Source organism: Chlorocebus sabaeus, chromosome 21 (genome assembly GCF_047675955.1).
Source record: "Chlorocebus sabaeus isolate Y175 chromosome 21, mChlSab1.0.hap1, whole genome shotgun sequence".
Lineage (NCBI taxonomy): Eukaryota > Metazoa > Chordata > Mammalia > Primates > Cercopithecidae > Chlorocebus > Chlorocebus sabaeus.
This window is the reverse complement of record NC_132924.1, coordinates 36210661-36230154: the sequence shown is the minus strand read 5'-3', so window position 1 is coordinate 36230154 and position 19494 is coordinate 36210661. Positions and strand designations below refer to the sequence as shown.

At 41.4% G+C, this 19494-nt stretch overlaps 1 long non-coding RNA gene across 1 annotated transcript; it reads right to left on the bottom strand.

Annotated features, from left to right (window-relative positions):
• Positions 1 to 969: 969 nt before the first annotated feature.
• Positions 970 to 11127, bottom strand: LOC140709562 (uncharacterized). Its single transcript, XR_012090060.1, has 4 exons — positions 10733 to 11127; positions 9657 to 9718; positions 6169 to 6302; positions 970 to 1941 (listed from the first exon to the last, which is right to left on the bottom strand). It is a non-coding gene; the product is annotated as an uncharacterized lncRNA (long non-coding RNA).
• Between the last annotated feature and the right edge of the window lie 8367 nt (positions 11128 to 19494).

Here is a 19494-nt window from a genome sequence, read left to right as displayed (position 1 = left end):
GTGGTTTAGCAAAAGGAAAGTTTCTTTCTGGCTCATGTCACAGTCCAGTGAGATTATTCCTGATTGGGAAGCTCTCCTCCATATGATGAATCAGGGACCCAGGCTCTTCCCATCTTGTGGCTCAGCATCTTCATCAGGGAACTCCCAAAGTTGCCCTGGAAGTCATTTCCATAGGAACCAGCTGAAGGGACAAGGAGCATGGAGAACCTCACAAGGGAGCTTGAATAGGATAGGCCTGGAAGTGGTGTAATCACTGCTGCCCATGTTTCCAAGGCTCAAAGCCAGTCACACAGTCACTTAATTGCAATGGAGTTTGGAAAATGCAATGGGCCGTGTGAGCCCAGCAGGAAGCGAAAGCAGGCTTGTTAATTCCCCAGCAGCCTCTGTCACAAGGGCTTTTGCATCCTTTTGGACATCGTCACTGATGGAAGAGGTTCATAGGACTGAAACACAGCTGGCTTGCCGTGTGCAGACTTCTCCTTCCTGGTCTTCTGATTTCTAGGTAAGGGGACTCCTGGGCCTGCCCATGGGGAGCACCTTCTAAGAGAAGAGAGGAAAGAAAAAATGGCAAAATGAATTACCAAGAAATTATAGCTCCTTGGTTGTCAGGGACATGTGTGCATACATTTCAAACAATTAAGCAGACACGATAGGAAGCTAAGTGTGCACAGTGAGAAGCTCCAAGAATTAACTGGTAGGTGGCCCACACAATTTCAGCCCCACCTTAGTACACAGCTGGGGCTGGCCTTCTGCTACAGATCTGCCAAGTCACCTGCCCTTTAGTCATTGTTTCCCTGGTCTCCAGCATCAGAAGGAAGTTCAGCTAGGGAGTTTGATTTTGCTGAGCTGGACAAAGCCATTTTCTGGTGTCATCTCACTTGTTAGCAACTGTGAGATGTCAGCTCCATGCATGGTGGGGACCCAGGTGGTATGTGCATGCCCAGATATGCACAGAGCATACAACAAATGTCTGGAGAACTGTGAGAAAGACTCTTTCAGAGCAATAATTCTGTGTGGTATAAGAGAGCCAGAGAGTTAACTGTCACCAAGGTCCTGGGAGTAATTTGATTTTTATGGTAAACCCTGGGAGACCTTTTTCCCTACCGTTCCTATTTTGAGTGTAACTTTATCTTGTTTGCTTTTATGGATGCTAAAGGCTGGAAATCTTTAACACTGAGAAAGTTCTCAGATTTAATCTGGACATCGTTCAGCCAGATTTGCCAATCTAAATGGGATTTTCGGCCTGCGTGGAGAGAAGGGATCTGGAAGCACGGAGATGCACAAATGCATAGTCACCTCTTCTTCCCAGCCCTCATTGCTAAGGCCGAAGGAATAGAAAGAGGTCAAAGAAAGGGCTGGATATTCCCCTTTAGGCTCTACCATCCTGAGAAAAGTCACCCTATGTGGGTTTCCTCTTGATCCCTGATATAGAACAAACTGGATCCAAGAAGAGACTGGGTACCTGCTGAGCTTGCTCTTTCGTGGATCTGGGGGCTCACAGTCTTCAGCCTACCACAGAAATGTTTCATTACTTGGGTGAGAGACCTCACTAGAGGCCTGTAGCCCCCCATGGGGGCAAATCAGCAGGGCCATTTTGTGTAGTGCTTAGGATTAGAATGCCTGGTGTTCAAATCTTTGTAAAAGTGTCCTGCGAAATTATTACAGTGCCCTATGCAATTCAGCTGCTCAAAATGCATTTGAGGATTTGTCACACTTCTTGCTTTGCTTCTTTGTTTTTCTCTCTGGCCTCCCTGTATCATATTTCTTTAAGCGATCATTATCTTCACAGTCAGTGAGCAGGAAGAGGAAATAAATGAATGTCTCCTTCCTTCAGTGAATGAGGAGGGGCCCCCTCCAAATATTCCTTTATATCCTCTCCTGAGAGACATTTGATTCCAAGTTGATCACGGAGGTCATAGTTCACAGTCAACACCCAAGCGTCTATACAGCAGCATTAAAAAGAAGAGTTTTGTCATCAGTGATGAAAAGGAAGACAATTGGGGAATTTCAAGTAGCTCTAAAACACAGTAGAGTTCTCACACTCAAAAGCAGACAAGGGTCAACAGGTAATGAAGAGTGAAACTGGCTGGGAGGAGATTGGGGGCAAATTGAAGAGTGCTTGGCCCACTGGAAGGGGCCACCACTCCCCAACATCTATTTATGGCTGCCAGGCCAAATGGGGGACCACTGTTGCTAGACCTATTGATTTTCTAGAGAAGCAGGGGGAAATGTTCCTATATGAATTATCCCATTCTCTAATGATGAAAATTAATTCATGCTTTCAAAAATACTTTGCTGGCTGACCCAGACACATTGAATGGTGTATGTCCATAGGGACTTCACTTTGGAACCTCTGTAAGTCTACCCCTCTACAAATAATTGAGGGCCAGCTATTATTAATATGCTCTTCTTGTCCACTTGTACATTTCCTGGTCATAGGACTTCCGTGTGTGGTAGTAAAACGAAATAATCCTTATTAAGAACATATCACTAAAGACCAGGAGCAGTGGCTCATGCCTATAATCCCAACATTTTGGGAGGCTGAGGCAGGAGGATCACTTGAAGCCAGTGAGCTATGGCCTCCTGTGAGTACCACTTTACCTACTAGACAACAGAGTGAGACTCTGTCTATAAGAATATAAGTAGATACAAGTAAAAATAAGAACATATAACGAGGCATACAGATAAAATAAATTCAATCTATGGTGAAAAGTAATAATCTACCTCATCTCCTTATAAAACTATGGTCTTTTCTCAGCAGTTTAAATTACTCAACATTATTAGATGTAATGTTCATTGAAAGAAGATTTTTGAAGTCATTCAGATCCAAGAATTTGGTCTTAGGAAGACTGGCCACAGACATTACTAAACAGCAGCATTGAACAATTGTGGAAAATTCCTCTTAATCAGACCTCAAGAAATATCTTTTGATTGATTGGAAAAGGGAGAATTGCTTGTCCTCAGGAGGACAAGAAGAAAGCATTTGAATAAAAGTGCTGAAAATCTGAAACAAAGAAAAAGTCCTGTAAACAAACAGCCTAGATAACTGGGCAGACAGGCCTGCCTGATTTATGAAGGAATATGACCCATTCATGAAGGGTTCCCTTAGAGGATCAAGGAGGCCTTCATAAGGAAGACTGGAGGACATGCCTGGGGCTGTACGCACCTTTGGCCAAAGGCCTGGACCAGAGTCCCCCAGAGTTTGGGGTTTGATTACTTCAAACATAGACATCTACGCTACTAGATACATCTTCTTCACTAAGTGCAGGCTTCACCTCCCTCCCACTCCCACCCCCAAACTCATCCTGAGGTTGAGAATCGCTGATTAATTGACCTGAATTCATAGTCACTGGACAAGGTTATTGGACATACACTGATTTCATTATCACATACTTTCTAAAAGTTAATGAAAGGTTTTTTATTAATCCAGGTTTTAATAGGCTATATTTCTTCATACCTAAAGAAGTAAAACTGGGAAAAAATTGAAAATAGTAACAGGAATTGATTATTTTTAATCTTTGTAAGTTCAAGTTAACTCAGTTTATTGTTTTGTATCTTTTAGACAGAAAAACAAAATCAGGCACACAAAAAACCTGATTCTCCCTGTCCTCATGAAACCTGCCTCTAAGGATGCATTTGTATTTATTTTCTAATAGAAAAATTCTCTTCCTTATGGCTTGTCTGTGGTTCCTTTTCATTGCTGCAGGGTTTCCGAGCCTGGGAAGTGGGGCTTCTGGGGTCCAGGAGAGTCGGTGATGCCGGCGGATGCTGTGTCAGTGCCTCGCACGTGCCATCCTAGATCTTCCAGAGGTCAAGATTTTTCCTCCTTCTTTTGTTCTTCTTGTTCTAGCGGTGTGAGATTGCTTCTCTCTTGTTTAAGAATCCTGATTAGGGATTTTAAATTATGTGCTTAATGATAACTGTAAGAGCAAGTTTTAAAAAGTTTACAACAGGGCAGGAAATACAAAATAGTCACACTAATCTAAGAAACACCCTCAAAAATAAAATGCATAGACAAAATATCAGAAATATTTTTCATAATTTTCCTTGGTCGTGGGAGATTTTCCAATCTTCTTTCTACAATAAATCAAAATGAAATGCCATTTAACTTCAGAGAGATTTTTTTTTTCCCTTTGATGATGAAAGCAAATAATGGAAATAATTAAATGAGAGTTTTATTACATTCAAATTTCTTTGCTGAACATCAATTCATTCTATAATTAAAAATTCATTTTATAATTTACACATTTTTAATTTATGAAGTTAAGTGTCCTTGTCACCTGGCCTCAGTCATCTATAGCAGGGAGCGGGGACAGGATGTTATAAACTGATGGTCCCCACAGTCCAGCCCCTAGTGCTCAGAATCCAGGGGAACTCTGGCACTGGACATTGGATCTCAGCATCAGCAATGAGCTGCATCATCTCTGACAGGAATGGGTGATAAGAACATTTCCCTTCACCATTTTTTACAGCCAGGTCCTTGATTTTCATGGGCAGGAAGGGGAACATGGTTGGCAGAGTGGTTAGTTTACCACATCACATTTTCACATTTTCATCTATCATAATTTAGATCTTTACATTTCTGGAGTTGGTGATTGATAGCCTCCAAACACATAAACACTCTCCACCTGTACAGAATGCACCAGGGACTCTGCTCTCATAAAGTCAGGACCAAGGTAGAAGTGGATAAAATTCTAAAGCCCACTCCTTAGCAGTAGTAAGTCCCAGGATCGGCCATGACTACAGAAGGTGACAGTTTCTGGATGCTGTTAGTTTGCAGCAAATTGAAATTTTGTGGTTTTATCTATTACCAGAAAAGCCCTCCAAAAAAAATGTAGCCAGTGAGGAAGAAAGCAGGAGTCCCACCGTCTCATTTTTAACAAGGACCAGCTGAAAAATGAAGGCACACACCACACAAACCATCTTATGTCTGCCAATTCATTTCCTGGCCCCAGAAGAAAAAAAAAAAAAAACCCTCGTGTTTCCTCTTATGCAGGCCAAACATGGCAAAGCACCAAGGGAATTCTGAATGGAATCAATTGCACTTGTTACTAACTGAGTTTTCTTTTATTCTTATATTACCAAGGGCTGGATACTCAGCTGCAAGCAATTATAATGAAGAGTTACTGAGTAATGGTTTCCAGATTGCTCCATGATGGGGCATTAATTGAAAGGGACAATTTAAGAGCTTAGGCCATGTAAATGCATTTCTTATTCTGTCAGATTGAGAAATTTCTGGATGCAAAAGGCTGAAATACTTAGAACTGATAAAGACTTAATAATGCCCATTTAAGCCAGTATTTTCAAAACGAGTTTCATGTTTTTAAGAGAACAAATATTAAATGGTGAACCTGTGAGCTTGTTCGTTCAACCAGGAAAATGATCTAAATAGCACACTGGCATGCTGCACTTCTGTTATAAACATATACAGTGTATAAAATGTGACTTGTTTAGTCTGTTGCATTGCAAAGCCAGTTAAATTGGCAAGTAAACTTTCATTTTTCAGTTCTCATGCTATTATGATGCATATTGAGCACCCTCTCTTGCTCTCTTGCTTTCTATATATGCTTTAAAATTTTAAACAGCATTTAAAAACACATAAATGAGTTTTATATGTGTATGCATGCTTTAAAATTTAAAACATTTCTAAACAGGTTTGCATGCATACGAAAGTGGACCTTCTCAAAAATTATCTGTGAAGTCCATATCAGAAAGCTTTATTTTGCCTTTTTTTTTAAGTGGGCTTTTATTTCCCTGAGCTGCATTAAGCCGTAACATTTTCAAAGAGGTTCTCTGATATGCCACATTAAAGATAAGTATCATAAGACAGTAAGACAGTTAATGCCGAGCAAGGAAGAAAATCACCAGCTCTCTCTCAAAAAAAAAGAGAAGTACTCATTTTTAAAGTCTAATATCAGACTTCTGCATTAGTACTAGTTTTATTTACGAAAAGGAAGAAGAAAGAAGAGAAGCAAGGAGGGAGAGAAAGAAAGAGAAAGAGAAAGAAGAAAGAAGGAAAGATGGATGGATGGATGGATGGTAGACAGAAAGAAATAGATGCAGATACGATTTAAGACATGAATTCATCATTGAGGAGAGATGGACCCCACTGCTCTTTCTCATTCTGTTTTCTAAATCTGAATTGCCATCTGAGAATTGAACTTTTACCCTTCCTTCTGCCTTCAGTCTGGCATTCTGGATTTGTGCACAGGAGCTGTGGTGCTGATGGTAGACTTCTCCTAGACCCTTGACACAAACCATGACATGGATGGCAAAATAGGCAGAGGAAAGAAGTTGTCAGCCTGGGGAAATTGAGAACATTCAATCCAAGAGAATGAAAAGGAAAGTTCAAGCAGCAGTGAAAAAATCTGGTGGTCTTTTCTGCTCACTCTAAAGTCAAGGTCAAGCCCCATCAGAATGTCCCAGACAGAAGTCAAAAACACAACCACTTGAAAAGTGGATGGTCAATTTGGGACAGGGTTGAATACCATCATAAGCAATAAAGTAATCTAAACTAATTATTGAAACAGAACTGTCAAGAATCCAAGATGAGATAGGGAAAGCATTCTTTGCCAGCAAATAGCATTGCCTCAAATGATCCCTTTTTAGTCACAAAAATCTCCACTATGTATCTGTCCTTTACTTTGCTACCCTTTCTTTTTTCCATTCATTGCCGAAATCTGACATTTTAACTGAAGGTTCAAAACCTCTTTATTTATTTCTAAGATTTAAGGGGAAAAGATTTCTTTTTAAACATCCTGAATTTAAAAATAAATAAACTGAACAGGAAGACTTAGACTGTCTATTTCAATTGATCTTGTGATTTCTCATTTTGTGGATTGTACTGATAAATTATTATAAGTCACATCGTAATTTTGCCTAAGAAACGTGAGCACCAGCGGGTGTTTTTAAAATAGAATAGGGGCCCTCTTTCACCCAACCATTTCCTGGGCTGCTGCTTTTCCTAGTAGCAGCCAAACACCTGAACAAACCCAGGAATTCCAGGCCAAATGGTTCTGATAACAGCAGATCTTGGGTAGAACTGATTTGATCAAATAGCTCATACAAAATGCAGCTTAATAGGTGTCCTTATTCTCAGGACTCCACTCAACTAGACAGAAGACAGTGAAAACACATTCTCTTTTGATAATGTAGTTTATTCCAAAAAAAATTTGTACAAGTACATACACGCATATTTCAATAACATATGAGTGTAACTACTACACAGAGGGGTATCATTATAAACTTGGATCCTGAACATATACTTAATTTGAACAGCTTACAGAAAAGAATTAATGTTGCATGCATAAGTGTGCAGTGAAAAGTTTGGAAGTTGAGTTAGAAGGTTGGTTTAGTTTTGTTTTTTAACAATTTCAAAGTTCCTAAAATGCAGATAGTATGAAGAAAAGAACTGATTTTCTATAGGACTAAAAATTCAAGAGTTGGCAATTTCATGCTTATGCTAAGCAGTTTTGCTTGAATCAGTACCTGGAAAAATTAAGGTAATTCCTGTGTTTACAGGCTCTATTCAAGCAAGGCAGGAGTAACATTTGAGAGGGATTAGCAATCAAAAATTGAAAATCTACCATCACCACACAAGCTTGCCTTTTCATTTTGTACAGATCATAAAATACGTAACACGGACCAGACCCTTGTCCAGCAAATGTTCACATCCTAATTTTTAAAAATAGCTTCTATACACAATTGCTCTCTTTGCAATAAAACAAAGATTTGTTTATAGCTACAATTTAATTAAGAACCTTTTCGAAGAGGAAGATCTGGAAACCAGGGATCTTATTTTTTCTTTTTTTTCTTTTTTTTTTTTTCCACCAGGGTTGTTTGTTTATTGGTTTAATTTTCCCTGAAGTAAAAATACACTTTGAAATGTAACATGTCATTATGTAATTTGTAGTAACAAAGTGCAGGCCCTTGCACACGACAGCAAACAGGACCGCTCCAGCTCACAGACAGTCCCCATATCCACAGCCCCCTCCCCGATCTGATTAACAGCCTGTATAAACATTCAGCCAACCAGAACAGCGGCCAGTGCACAATTTGGTCAGCCATAAAACTGCCAGCCAAACACAGACACGGGGGTTTATGCAGAAATCTTAAATTGGGGGAAATGATCAAAACTGAGACAACATGGCCCCCGGGGAGATCAGGAAGGGCTAACCTTTATTTTCATCAATCCCACCCCACCTCCCAAACAGCAAGGGATGCTATCACCATTGAAGGTGAAATGCTTAATAAAATGGCCCTGAAATGCAATGTCACAGAGGGAGCATGGTCATGAGCTCCATCCCTGAAGAGCAAAATCTAAAAGGGAAAAATAAGCTTCTATTTTAAGAAGCAATTTTAAATGGTCTGAGTCGTTTGGGAAAGGTCCTATTTTGACATATCCAGAATGGATTCCCTCCATCAACATGTTTTCTATTGATACAAGAAAACATGTTTTCTATTGATGCAAGAAAAACTAATATGTATTCTAAGTGTGCAGAAATTGGTGAAATTTATACAAAGGGTGTTTTGTGTGTGTGTGTGTGTGTGTGTGTGTGTGTGTGTGTGTGTGGTTTTTTTTTCCTTCCCACTACTTTCATTGCTCTTGGCAAAAGACTTTAGACCCTTCACATAATGGAAAATTCAAAATGTTCAATGTAAATCAAATAATTAGTAAGAAACAGGTTTAAAAAAAAATTTTTTTTTAGAATACTCTCACAAGACAGCGAACTTGTTTTTTCTAGCTTGGGACAGGGTTTCATAGCTCACTTTTGAGACTATATAGCACCCAACTTTTAACAGAATTGAGTCTCTTAAATATTCTCTTTTTTGAAAATATGCTGGTGGTAATCACAGTGATGGAATTAACTATAGCAAAAAGACATTGCGTTAGTCTGGTTCCTTTCTCCTCAATAGCTTTTTGCTAACTGGTTACTATAGAGCATTGGGCTTCACAGAAATTTTTCATAATTTTCACCTTTGTTCTAGTCTTGCTCCTTAATTTGGAATCTCTAATTTGTTTAGGAAAAAACAAAAACAAGAAAGCATGATCAGCCACCTTAACAATGCTCTCCCACTGGCTTACCCACGTCTTCCTTGCTATATCTAATTGTGCTCACAAGCATTTATTTTTTCCTCTCATAAGAAACTTGCACGCTTTTCTCTGGGTGACTTTCTGCTAAAGAAACTAATAACTAAACATGATGCAAGCTTCAAATAAAATGAGAAAATGTATAGACATATTGAATAATTATTTTTTCCAGGCCTTAGGCAAACCACTTGCCATTTCATTTAATTCTCACAAAACCTGTGAGTTAGGTATATGTATTATCCACACCTTTTTTCCCCCAGATTAGGGAACTGAAGTACAAAGAGTTTCAGTAATTTGCCCCCAAGCCACATAGCATGTGAATAGAAGAGCGAGAGTACTAGCTCAAGCAGCCTAATTCAAGAATCAATCTACTGCCCCTCCTAGATGTGATGTTATTGCCTTTGTCGAGAGGTAGCTATGTCTCAGATCCTTGGGGTCATTGCAAAGAGGTGGACAAGGAGCCCTCCATGATGATTTCACTTAGGCAGTAAGTGAGGTAGCCTGGTGAATCTAAGGAGCATCAGTTTCAGAGTTTGAAAGCTATGGGTTTCTTCACAAGCTTGGCCACTGATTAGCTGCAGGACCCTGGAAATGTTTACTCACATCTCCAAGCTTCTGTTTCCTCATCTGCAAAAAAGAAAAAATTTTGTGAGAGTTAAATGAAATGTCATTTTTTTAAATGCTTCACAAACATATAAAAGATTTTCAGGTCTTCTTTTCTCTCCCCACGCTAATCATTTATATCACTTTGTGATCAGTTTTAATCATTACAACATTACTAATATACTTTATAAAATTACCTTTCTAGGGTATAGCGTGATGAAAGAATTTCATAGCTAAACAAAATTTTAAATAGAATATTTGGGTACTTTTTTTTAATTCATTGGATCCCACTAAATTGCAGATACTCTAAAAAATGAGTTAGGTCTCCTAAGTATGGCTAAAAAGTAGGCACATTTGCCTTCACTCCAAAAACCAGCAAGATAATTTCTAACATTCACGAATGTTCATTTCAAAAGCATATGGTAATTGCATGTGGGCTACTCTTCGGTCAGCGAGTTAAAGAAGAGCACAGATGTCAAAGAAGCTTCCTCTCTGATATCATCCATCAACTTAGGTTGTTGGACCTTCTCTGTCACAGCCTGCCTCCAACTGATTCTCTCTCATTGTTGGAAAAAGGGAAAAATGAGCAAAAACTACAACATGCAATACTTCAAATCATTGCCCAAAATGTTCTTCCAACTCTGTGAGTTACATAACCTTAACCTATCTTGAAAACCACAGTAGATTTCCATCTCCTTGGGATGGCAGAAAGCAACAGAATATTCTAAATGACATTTTCAGGTTTATGGGTTTGACATATCTTTCAAGACATTTCAGAGTTTTCCCCACTTCATCCCCTAACACCTCCCTAGGAGCACTTGCAGAGAGCAGGCCTAACGTTTTCGATGATAAATTAGTTGTCAATATATAGACAAGTTGCTTTTTCCAAAGCCTCTTGGAGCAGAAGCATATTCTACTTCCTCTCAAAGGCCCTAGAACTACCTGTGTACTGGCATGCTCACAAGAAAATTTTTATTCACAAGAATAATCTGTTGAAAGGAGGATAGATTTTCAAATGGAGTTTCAAATAATCCTCACCTTTGAGATCATCTGTGCTCACAGCCCAGTATTTTTACAAGATGAAATGATTTACAGAATCAAGCCTGGAAAAATCGGAGGGCAACTCCAAAAGGCAGAAACATGTTACCGAGTCCATCATTCATCCTGCCAGGGAAACTTTTGTAGTTTCCAAACTGTTATGAGACACCGCTCTCTATCCAGGGCAGAGGAATCGTTGAAAAGGCAGGAGGTATGCTGGCCACACAGCCAGCATGGAGAGCTGGAGTTTTTGGCAGGGCACTTCCACCCCAAAAGCAGACAGAGTCCTGGAAGGGCGTTCATGTAAACAAAGCAGGGAGATAGCTTCAACTCTGCAATGAGGCGCAACCTTTCCCAGATCAAAGCCTGGATCACAGAGACAGCCCTGAAGAACTGAGTGTCCTTTCTGGAACATCGAACTCCAGGGGAGAGACTTGAACTGGAGCCATAACCTCGCCACCTGTAGCCAATGACTTGGCACGTGAAAGCTGTCACAGGGTGGGGAGCCTGCAGCTACTCCCACAACAGAAGATCAATGGAAAGACAAGACAACACAGGGAAGAAAGGTTTCTTCCTCGAGATACTGAAGCTGAGATCATTTAACTAAAGCTTGCAAAGCAGGCAACCCAAGCTGTCTATGCAGTGTTGAAAGGGGATGGAAATCAGTACAGGGTCATAAGCTCTGAAGCCAGGTTGCTGGGGCTTTGACTCTCTACTCTGCGTTTACTAGCTAGATGACCTATGCCTCAGTTTCCTTACCTTCAAAGGAACCTAATAATGCCTCCTCCGTAGGATTTAATGAGTGACTGGGACACTAGAAAGCTCTCAAAGTGTTGCTGTTATGATTTGAAGTTACACAGACCTAGGTTTGAACCAGGTTTGGCTACTTGGCACTTTTGTGAACTTGGAGAAATGACAATCTTTGGGTGAACTCCCCACGTGTAAAATGGGTGTTAATATGGCCCTTGCAGTATTGCCATGGTGATTTAATTTTGTATGACACACAGTAGGCATTCAGTAATTGGCACTTCTGATTATCTTCATTTTTCCTGGCTTCCGACAGAGAAACCCAACAGGACTGGTGAGACTGGAAGAAACACAGCCAGTAAAATTTAGGATCCTCTTAAGTCCCCAAAGCTTCATCCACATGCAAAAGAGACACATCCCCAGGGAAGACTGGGTCCTGGATGTTTTTAAATACACAACTTATTTTATTTTAAAAGCAAAAAGAGAACCTGGAAGCGTTCCCAAATTTAACATCTGCAGGCAGATAGGATGACGAAATGTATTAGTACTGAGGAATAACTTTCTCCTGTCTTCTTGGAAAACATCTGGGGTATTACCCTCCCCTCCACTCATTCCCCCACCTCTTACCCCAACGCTGACTCTCAGCAGACAGTTTATCAGCGATAAATGGAAACACCTGGGCGGCAGATAAGGCCACCTGAGTGTGATCAGCTGAGGAAACCTGAGGGACGCGTGCCACTCAGTATTTCTTTTATCACGCCAGGCAGGGCAGAAGCACAATCTAGCCTGTGACAGATGGCAAGATTCACTTTCTCATTCATTCATTCATTCATTCAGTCAGTCAGTCAGTCAGTCAAACAACCTCAGGAGGTCAGCAGGCCCAGCTCCCTCCCTGAAATAGGTCAATGCCTGAGCCACCAGGTGAATTAGAAGGCTATTGATCCTGCTTTTAACCACATCTGCAAAAAGACATTCTAGAAACTAACTCTGTGTCTTGTTCAAATCTTTAATCACCCTTTCTTTTGTGAAACCAAACCCCCTCCAGCTACAATTTCTCATCTTTATAGAGATGAGAAATATCATCTTTTGTACCCCGTGGCAAGTCAAAAAGTATTTTTATTGCCATCTCTGCTGTAATAACCTCCCCAAACTTGAAAACTCTAAATCCGGGTTTCTTCCCATGTCCCCACACCATATTAAACAATCCCCACCTCCTTTGCTCTTTCTTCAAAGGTCCTACTCGTCTACCTTTTAATTAGCATGTTTCTTTTCTCTCAGCTCATTCCAGCATCTACACATCATTTAGAAACCAAAACTTGACACAGAACTCTAATCGTTGACAAGAGATGTAGCTGCTATTAAAGTGAAAATGATCCAGTGTGTGTTTTCACAAAGCCGCTACCTGGACCCCCAAGCAAGTTACTTAACATTTCTGTTTCCGCACCTGTAAAGCTGGTTCAATCATAAAGAATGAGGTCTGTGAACATGACATTAGGAAGACCTACCAGCAGCTGATCGTCTGTAAAAGGTAAAAGTACTTCTTTTACTTCCTAAAAGAAGTAGGTTCAGAAAGACACATAGAAATTAACCAGGTCAAGAGAAGAAAGCAATCCTACCAGAGTCAACTGCATGTGCAAAGGTCCTGAGGCCTGACCTGAGGACCAGGATGAGTAGATCCCAGAGAACAAGAAGAGGGTTGTGAAATGAGGCTGGTGAAGGAGGTAGAACCCAGATAACATAGGGCCATGTAAGCCAGGATTTTGGTCTTTTGTTTTTCAAAGCACTGGGAAGATGATGAAGTTATAAGCAGATTTATATATTTTTTAAAGGCTCCTGGCTGCAGAATAGGTTGGACACAGAGAGGATGTGGGGAGAGTAGGAAGCTCTCCAGGTAACCTAGGAATGGGACTGTGAGAGCTCGGACTACGGTGGCATTTGTGAAGATGAAGAGACGTGGCTAGATTTGGAAATGAGAATTAACAGCATTTTACTGATTCACTGAATATGGCAGTGAGTGGGAGGGAGGTGTCCAGGGTGCTGCCAAGTATCTGATTTGCTCATCTTGGATGGCGCTGCTGTTTACTGAGGTGGAATGCTGGGGGAGGAACAGGTTTGAGGAAGAAGGCATGAGTTCAGTGTTTGGACATGCAGAGTTTGAAGTGCTGTGAGATGGCCAAGTCGAGATGTGGAATAGGCCATGGGATTTATGATTGGGAGCTCGGAGGAGAGCCTAAGCTAGAGATATAAATTTAAGAGTCACCAGCATATAGATAATAATTAAAACCATGAGTACAGACGAGGTCATGGAGGGAGGGTGTAGAATGTGAAGGAGAAGAGGGCAGTGTATCAAGCCTTGAAATTCTCCAGTATTTAATGGTAAGCAAGAGGAGAAAGAGCCAGGAAGGAGACTGGGGAGAGTCCCAAGAGGTGGGAGAAAATTAGAATGTCAGGTCATGGAATCCATAGGAAGAGGATGTTTTAAGAAGAAGGTGATGCCAATAGTGATGCACAGAATGGCCGAGCAGGACCCAGAGAATGTGATGTGTCAGGAAGTGAAGTGTGGCATTTGTTTATCCTTAATGATCTCATCTAGGTTACATTCCTGTGGGATTTTCAGGATTGTGTGCACTCCTGGGTTTTATTAACTCAGAATTTTTCCACCTTTCCTATGCATAGCTACGGCTTACTGTTGCATGTTATGACCGAACTTTCTATCCAGCGTGATCAGTTTAGCAACACCAGGGTTATATCTCATCTATCCAGATACTTCTGCCGTTCAGACTGCAATCAAGAATTAGGAAAAAAGCAAAAAATCACAATGCATTCTCGCTAAAGTCTTGTCACTAATATTCATGTGTTTACTAACAGAAGCCATTATTTAGCTTTCACTGAGAGCTATTTAACCTTTACAAGTTTTACAACGATAGATGTTCAGTTTCTCCATCCACAGCAAAATGGAAAAAAACCTGTGGGCAGGGGCTAAGGTGGAGGAGGAAGACAAAGGAGGAAGGTCACTGAGGCATGTGAAAATTGTTACAGTACAGTCAGTCCTCATTAGAAGTAGATGAAAATCTACAAAAACCAGGCAAAAGGACCACAAAATTACAGCAGTCTGAGTCAATTTAGTGAGGAATAGATACACCTTAGTCCTCAGTAACCTTTGGGGAAAACATCACAATATAGTGCCTGTTAATAACAGAGTAACCAAGGAAATTTGAAATAAATGCTTGCTACGTTAAAATAAGTGGGGGAAGCCTATCATGTGATTTTCTTTTCTGTCCTTGTATTTTCTATAAAGTGGTTTTGAGAACTATAGGCTCAATCAGTTTCAAGTTAAATTTTTGGGTAAGAATTCACTCTAGGAGGTAATGTACACATCAGATTGTTCAGGGATGTTAGGATTGACCGGAGGGCTCCGGTATCATCAGCCTTATCCAATATATTTCCTGTTGGCCTTTCACCTAATGGTTTCACAGCTATTAAATATGGTCCCCTAGATGTATCATTTTACTAGAAATTAATAAATTCAGAATGTGGCAAACTCTACAGAGCGAACAACTTAGTTTTTTAAACAAATAAATTGCAAGGAAAAAAGCCAGCAGGAAAGGGAAGCTATAGATTAAAATATATTTAAGAGACACAACCACCAAATCCAGTGTATAGGTTTGTCCTGCTTATTAGTAAATGGACATTGACTCATTAACTGCGGAAATTTTAAAACTGACTGGAAATGCAATCCTATTTTTTAGGTGTGATGACAGCATGGTAATTACACATTTTTTAAAGTCCTTATCAAGATACATACTGAAGGATTTATAAATAAAATGACATGATTTCTGGTATTTGCTTTAAAACAATCCAGTGGATGGGGGTAGTAGGCCATGGAAGAACGAGGGAGAGGGCTTGGGGAGAGAGGAAATCAGATCAGCCTCGAGCTGCCGTGAAGGCCAGATGACGGGCACATGTGAGTTCTCAGTGCCATGCTCTCCACTGTGGATGCATTCTTGAAATTTCTCTAACAAAAAGCTTAAAAATAGGGAGAAGAGGTCAGGCAAGGTGGCTCATACCTATAATACCAGCACTTCGGGAGGCCCAGGAGGGCGGATCCCCTGAGGTCAGGAGTTCGAGACCAGTCTGGCCAATATGGTGAAACCCCGTCTCTACTAATAATACAAAAACTAGCCGGGCATGGTGGTGGGCACCTGTAGTCCCAGCTACTTGGGAGGTTGAGGCAGGAGAATTGCTTGAAGCCGAGAGGTGGAGATTGCAGTGAGCCGAGATCGCGCCACTGCACTCCAGCCTGGGGGACAAGAGTGAGACACCATCTCAAAACAAATAAATAAATAAATAAATAAATAAATAAATAAATAAATAAATAAAATAAAGGGAAGAAGTCATTTCTTCTTCATCTTATTATTTTGGAAGAAAATATTTCTAAACATCTTCTTCAGCAGGGTAGACTGAACAACACTAAAAACAGATTATCTGGAAAGTCCAATGGTGAATACAAAGATAAATTAAGAAGCAGCACACCTTGGAGTAATGGAGGTGTGACTACATTATTACCTCAGTAATTGAAACAACCAAATTGAAGCCAGACGAGAAATCACTCCACACTCTGATGGGTTAGAGAGCTCCAATGCCTCAATTAGAACTGACTTCCAATGGAAACACTCATGAACTTCAGGCAGAAAACCCGCTTCTGTCACGGCTCTGTGGCTCTGTTCCATAAGATAGGGTTCTGTGCCTCAGTGAGCTCCTGTATGAAGCCCAATCCCCTACCCTTCTCCTTCCTTTGCTCTCTTTCTTTGTTCCTCTGCTCCAGAGAAGTCATTCATTCATTTGCTAACTTAGGAGTGGCAATGCCAGCAAATATTTTGAGAAGTTTTAGGGGCAAAAAAAATTTTTTTAATGAAATTCAAACTACTATGGAATGGACTCTTCACTTCCAAGCCATCAACTCTCTTTCCTTCATACCTGGTCATATGGTTCCCATCCAGGACCATCGTTGCCCCCGTGGGCTTCCTGCCCTACCTGCTTCGACAAGGGGAAGGCCACCATGCTGCCCTCTGCAGCTCCGTGGGTGAAGGGAGGACAGGTTGGCCAGGCAGGGAACCGCAGGCGAGGGCCTGTGACTGACTGACTTTTTGGTTCACAGTCATCTGGGCTGCATATGCCTGAAAACTTCTGGGGTTTCAGGGTACACCAGGGTCACTGGAGACGGCAGGTTCAGAGAATACCCAGCATCTGAGGTTTTTGCCCCCTCTGTGCTTGTGTTTTTAACTACACCATTTCCTGAGCTCAATAAGCCAATCACCCACTGAATTCCTATTCATCTTTTAAGAGCTCACCTTCACCATCACCAAATCCACAGATCTTTTCCCAACCTGCCCATCAAAGCTAAGGGACCCTTCCTCTTCTTCCAACAGTTCTCTGCTTGTGAAGTTCTTATAACATTTAAGTATCTAGGGAACCAACCAGTGGTGAACTCCTCAAGGGCTGGACTGTGTCTCATTCACCTGTGTATCCATGCCCCAAGTCATGCCCACCCCTGGACATTGCCTCATGTTCACCCCTGTGCCTTTGAACAGGACACATGAGCTCTGTCCATAGCCCTCCAACCCTCTTCCACCACTTGTCTCTAACCAACCCCCTTCACCTCCTTCCTGCTATCCCTCCTTTTCCATACCACCACTTTCCCACACCATCTCTTTCTTCCCCTGAATCAAGAAGTGAGAACATCAGGAAAGAGAGGGATCAACTTCACGCCAGAGTCTCAGGCTGTCTCCACGGATTTTCCTGTGCCAGGCCATTTGGCTGGTGATTGCTGAACTAGATGAGAATTCTCAGCCCTACCCAGGAGTCCTCCAGCTCCCACTGCCTCATGGGCCCATCACAGCTTTCTGGATCAACAAACCCCTCCTTCAGTCAATAGGAGCTTTGTGAACTAAACAACAGATGCCATAGGGCCTAGAAGGCAAATAAATATGGCTATTCAACATTATATCGCACTGTGTGTAATTCAGGAAATTTAATTATGGTCTCCCTAGCAACAGTAACGCAACTTCAGGCCTGATACACAGGCCTTGTTTTCTGGTGCACAAGGGGGTGACCTTCACACCTTCACATGGATGGAGACAATGCAATCTGGCAGACTTACAATTGCCATGGGAAACCTCAGTGAGTCTTCCTCCCGAATCCTATGCTTCCAAATTCAAAGCTGATTTTCAGCATTTGGTATAAAGACTCGGGCAGTGGAAGGCACTAACATAACCCCAGACGAGTATAGGTAGTTAAATATCATAGGCACAGATCTAGACGCTGGATACACTTTCTAGACGCTGGATACACTTTCTAGACGCTGGATACACTTGAGACACAGAACGTCTGAGCAGGACTCTCAGAAAACCAAATGTCAGGATCAGACCTGCCTACTGCTCTATTGCCTAGAGCAGGGGTTATTAACTTGGGGTCTGTGATGTCCCCAAAGAGAGACTGATGGCATGGTGGTTGGGAGCATGGATTCCAGTGCCAGACTTTACAGGTTCAAATCCTATTTAGCTCTTCCATCTATGGAGCTATATGACCTTTGGGCAAAGGACTCACCTTCGCTGTGTCTCAGTCTCCTCATCCATAAAACAGGGGTAACATTATTGGGAGAATTCAGGGTTATTTGGTTAGTTTTGCTTTGGAGCACAGAGTAATACTGGACCTCTAGGCAGGATTTACTAATGACAGCACTTAGCTATTTTGCATGGCCCCACTTGTAATCCTGTGCCTGAGCCAAGTCAGAATTGGGACATGTCACATATGGGCTCCCTTGAGTTTGTTCTTTTTTATTTTCTGAGCAAACCATATTTCTTTTTCCATTCCTCACTCCTCTGCAAACTTTAATTAAGCCCTCTCCCATCTAGAGAGCCAGGCGAGGGTTAGGTTTGTTTTTGAAAAGCCTCACAAGCTTGCACAGCAGCAGGTTTTGCCACAGTTTGACAGTTCCAGTTCAGCTCGGTGCGGCTGATTTATAAGACACTGAGCTCATTGGCTTTATCCTCTGTTCTCTCCCAGTCATTTCTCAATCGAGTCGCCCTAGCTGGAAACATCTGAGAAAGAAATTTACTGAGAGATGCACAGACAGCCTATTCACATTTCATAACTTTTCAGGAGCCTTCCCCTAGAGGAGCCAGCGGTAGCCAGTTAACTCATGCATAATCCCTAGCTAGTGTCCCTGCCCCCATCACTCCACTCACCGGTACAGACAAACCCAGGCCTCCTCCAAACTTGGCTTCTTTGACCCTCATGCTAAGTGATGTAGCCATCAGAGCACACACTGTTCTTAGACCTCACCCAGCCTCGCCTGTGACAGCAGGATTAGACAGGGAAATATGAACGGAAGGCACCCGATGAATTTAGTGATTTAATTGTCTGAGTACTTAAAAATTCAGGATTAATTCCACTTAACTGCAGTTGTTTCTTTCTCATCAACAGGAATCTCTTTAAAATAATTTATAGAAATAGGAACCTAATGGAGGCTCAAAATAAGCCTTTGCATGACTTATCAACCTCGCTTTCCCCTTCTCTAGCCAGCCCCTCTACCCACACCGATTTGGTCTCAACATATAGAAACCTCTAATCTGAAACTGGTGTTTCCCAGTCAACCCTCCATTTGTGCTTGAAGTAATTTGAAATGGCCACTTTCTGTGTCTTGTTCTCAGACGTGTCTTGGTCAATTAGTGCAATGTCACAGCCGTGTGTAGTTATTGTAACTCCAGCTGTGAGCTGTTAATAATAAACTTGCCCACAGGACAACCCTGTCATATGGTTGATGGTCAATCAAGACTAAAATATGCATTAGGAGAAAAAAATGCTCCTGTCAACAGTGTGTGGGTGGAGGTCATTGGTTAGGATGCCGGCATGTAGCTGCCCAGTTTGGGTTAATGTCATGTCGTCGGCATCCTTGACTCGCTCCCACTCTACGATGTTTGTCCTGAGACACAAAGGCATGATAACTAAAATGA